This window comes from Rhinopithecus roxellana, chromosome 16 (assembly GCF_007565055.1).
Source record: "Rhinopithecus roxellana isolate Shanxi Qingling chromosome 16, ASM756505v1, whole genome shotgun sequence".
Classification (NCBI taxonomy): Eukaryota; Metazoa; Chordata; class Mammalia; order Primates; family Cercopithecidae; genus Rhinopithecus; species Rhinopithecus roxellana.
In genome coordinates this window covers 3631287-3635586 of record NC_044564.1, presented here as the reverse complement: position 1 = coordinate 3635586, position 4300 = coordinate 3631287, and the positions used below count along the sequence as shown (strand labels likewise).

The following is a 4300-nucleotide window of genomic DNA, read 5'->3' as shown; positions in this document are numbered from 1 at the left end:
TACTCTTTGCTCTCCTTCCTACCTTGGCTATAGGTATGACTGCATGTACTACCTCTCTACTGAGTTCCCAGAACTCGGAGATCAACCTTGTTTGATTTCATAGTACTTTGTCTGTCAAGCGTTTTATGGCCTTTGCATTTAACAGATGCTGTTCATATGCTGGGTGATAAATGAAATGATTCTCCCTTATTTAATGAAGCCATGCTGTATGGACAGTGGACTGTGGATCTGTGCTAAGGCTCCAATTTCTTTAGAGCACTGTATTAAAACCTTTCCTTGGTCAACTTTTTTTCTTTTTCTTTATCTCATTTGTTGATCTATTATTTATTTACAGGCAGAATGGCATGTTGAAAAACACCAGGGCTGTACTTGAATTATCCAGTCCTCAGGCCTACAGAGGGTGTTAGCTTGGGTAAGTCACCTAACCTCTCTGGACTTTGGTTTTCTCATCTGTGATGTAAGCAAATGAAAACCGGTTTTTGAAGACTCATCAATGACATCGAGGAAGCTAATTATCTGGGGAACCTTTGGGGATGAATACTTTTCACATTTACTTGTCAATCTGCAAAACGCCCAAGGAAGAAATATGTGGTTTATTCTAACAAACCACTACAGTTCTTGTCAGTGACTGCCTCTCTTATTTCCCCTGGTTTGGGTTTGTTTATTTCAGTTCCTGGTAAGCCCGAGACTTCCATCTTTCACTGAATTATCGTTCATTGAAGTCAGAATGAAGTGAATCAGTTATGGGTGGAGAAGCGCTTAATGTCTTTATCGTTATCTTCGGTTACTTGAGCTATTTTAAAAATTATCTTTTTTTTTTTTCTTTGCTTGAAGCATTTTTCATTCTTTTTTTTTTCTCTCTCTCTCTCTTTTCTTTTCTTTGCTGCCCTTTCTTCTCTGGCGTCTATCAGGCTCTCTCAACAGCTTCAAATGGAAAACTTTGAAGTAAGTGAGCTTAAAAGAAGAACTGAAAACTCAGCCCGATGCCCCGAAGTCCCTTGGGCAGCCTAGCCACAGTAACTTGGTGGAACTCATTAGCGCAGGCCGTTCTGATCAGCGCCACAGAGGACGGAGAGGCAGGGGGTCCTGGCTTTGAGCCTCTGGAGCGCCTGCGCCTTCGCAGGGCTGCACAGGGCTTGGGGAGCTGCGGCCACGGCTCCCGCGCTCTCTCGCTCGCTCGCAGGGTGTGGGCATCCCGGCAGGGACCCGGCTCTGCCCGCAGCCCATTGTGCAGCTGGCGCGGCCGCGCAAATGACATCTGAGCCTCCTTTCAAGTCGCCGGCTGCTTTCAAAAGGGGGCTTGGAAAGGGTGGGCTCCCCTGACTCCGCACTGGAGAACGGAACTCGGCTTTTTCAGGGAGGATGACCTGGCACACGTGCCTGCCTCTGTGGCTCGCGCCTGCGTTTATGCGAGAATGAAAGGCAGACTTTGTCTGGTGGGTGTTCGTGCACACGGTTTCCATCCCTTTATTTACAGAAGAAATGTTCCGACTCCTGGAGTTCTCACTGGCCATTGGGAGATGAATGGGCTATTTGAAGTGAGAGCATTGAAGGTGTTTTGTTGGAATATATATATGTGTGTGTGTGTGCGTGCGTGTGTATATATATGTATATAATTTCCTCCCTCGCTTTCAAAACTCTGTGATAATTATTTTACTTAGGGAACGGATTGGGGTGAGGAAGAACATAAGAATACATGTAGAATTAAACAGGATGGTTCCAACCCCGTTGGAGGTTTGGAAATCCCATTTCTATTAGAAAAGGGAGGGAGTCACAGCCACCAAACCTTTCTTTTTCTCCTTTGGCCCCGGGGATTTTTGGTCCCTACAGGAAAGGAGGTAGGAAGATTCAATGGTGAGAATGCAGACTCTGTAACTACACAACTGGGGTATGGATTTTCTGCAGTCACTTAAAGTTGTAAAGGTGTCCAGCACATAGCAACCCTCCTGCCCTTTCCCTCAAGGATGCAGCGCGAGAGGGTGGACCTTAGCCTTTGTATTTTGTACTTCCTCTGACTCCTGTTTTTGTTTTTTTAAATCACATCATTGATTTATGATTGACATATTAGAAGCTGTACATATATAACGTATATCAGTGGTCCCCAACCTTTGTGGCACCAGGGACTGGTTTTGGGGAAGACAATTTTTCCATGGACTGGGGGAAGGGAAGGGGATGGTTCTGGGGATGATTCAAGCACATTGCATTTATTGTGCACTTTATTTCTATTATTATGACATTGTAATATTTAATGAAACAATTATACAACTCACCATAATGTAGAATCAATGGGAGCCTGAGCTTGTTTTCCTGCAACTAGACGGTCCCATCTGGAGGTGGTAGGAGACAGTGACAGATCGTCAGGCATTAGATTCTCATAAGGAGTGCACAACCTAGATCCCTCCATGTGCAGTTTATAATAGGATTCATGCTCTTATGAGAATCTAATGCTGCAGCTGATCTGACAGGAGGCAGAGCTCAGGTGGTAATGCAAGCCATGGAGAGTGACTGTAAATATAGATGGAGTTTTACTTTCTCGCTGGCCATTCACCTCCTGCTGTATGGCCTGGTTCCCAGCAGGCCACAGACCAGTACCAGTTTGTGGTGGGGGTTGGGGAACCCCTGATGTGTGTGACTCAATGACTTTGGGATAAGTATGTGGGTGTGAAACCACCACCACCATCAATGGCATACAGATATCCATCACCTCCCAAAATTTTCTCCCACCCTTTTATTATTATTTGTGGTATGAAAACTTAGCATAATATCCACTCTCTTAGTAAAGTTTAAATATATAATACAATATTGTTAGTTAGAGGATCTTATAATTTTCAGCAACATGGAGGGACCTGGAGGACATTATGCTAAGTGAAATAAGCTTCTGAATCCTGTTTGAGTCACCCCTTCCTTGCACAAAGGCTGAGTTTCTAACAGTTCACAGATCTCCAGTGCTTTCCTTCACACTGGCTGTCATTTGTGGAGCTCGTCTTTGTTATACCCATCTTCATATTCTTACAGTAATATTCTTACATACTTTGATAAACCCAACTTTTTGAAAGTCACCCCTGTCATATTGAGCAGCTTCTGTTTTAGGAGCATGGTTCCGCCCATAGGACATCCATAGCCATTCAGCACTGCACTGGGTTAGAGAGAAAATGCCGGTACTCTGCTCCATGATGCCTTCTTTGGAAGGATGATTACTTATTCAAGGCTTCATAGGAGGATTATCAATGAGTCAGTATGATCCTGGAAAAGCATAATGACATAAACTTTCCCAGACAGGGAGTATAGATTTAATGTGACAGTCCTTGAGAGAGGTCTTAATATTCCTTTCTTACAAAAAAGTAGGATTTAAGGATCTCTATGAATTCTCAAGGCAGCACAGAAAGTAGTGAAGCCAGAATACAAGACATAGGTTTCTGACTTTAAGAGGATGCTGTTTCCACAATACCATACGTGGTGAGTTTTCATCCTCTGCATATACACTCCTTTTCCTCTCTGTTCCTGTTTAGAACTCTATATCTTGATTCCTTACCTCAAACTTTTATGCCTGGAATCTTTATCAGGCTGTGACAGGCATTCTTGGGCAGACAGCCCACTGGGCACCCTGCGATAAATAGTAGAGTTTCCATTCTCACAAACAGGCCATGTTGTGTACCAAAACCCTATTCCCTTTAGCAGGAGGAAACTGTTAATTATAGTCGCTCATGGGCCCCGTGTTCCAAAAAGACCCAGTGCATATCTTTGTGTCTGGCCCGGCCCAGCAGAGAAAGGCTAAATTGTGTTGGAAAGCCTTACAAGGGGAAATTTAATTGAGGCATAAAATGTATACCTTTGATCTTCCCAGGACCTGTGGTTCTCCCATTACCTGCATCCTGTTCCTGATGACACAAGTTGGAATAAAGCCTGCAGTGAGACCTGTGCCAAAGGCACCAAGCAGGATGTTATACTGCTACCCTCCCCTCCTTTTCACCAGGACTAATGCTCTGCCTGTGTATATTTATCAGTGGGATACATTTGAAGCGGCCTCAAACTTGATCTCTGCATTCATTTTCCTGTCCTATAAAACAAGCCTGTGTCCTCAGCTTTCAAATACCTCTGTGAGATTTTCTACTCTTCCCTTCTAAAACTGCACACACTGTCCCAACATGCACCCCCAGTATAATTCTCTAATACCTATCCCAGACCCCAGCCTCAACTGCTTGACTCACTGATTTAACAGCTGGAGTTCAGTGTTTTAAAATATGTCTCTTTTACTCATTCACTCATTCATTCACTTACTTTGTCCTTCACTCATTTACCT

The 4300-nt window shown here is 43.9% G+C and overlaps 1 long non-coding RNA gene across 1 annotated transcript; it reads left to right on the top strand.

The window, feature by feature from the left end:
* The first annotated feature begins 347 nt into the window (after positions 1 to 347).
* On the top strand, positions 348 to 4063 carry LOC115894037. Its single transcript, XR_004054092.1, has 3 exons — positions 348 to 412; positions 912 to 945; positions 3845 to 4063. It is a non-coding gene; the product is annotated as an uncharacterized LOC115894037 (long non-coding RNA).
* The last annotated feature ends 237 nt before the right edge of the window (positions 4064 to 4300 follow it).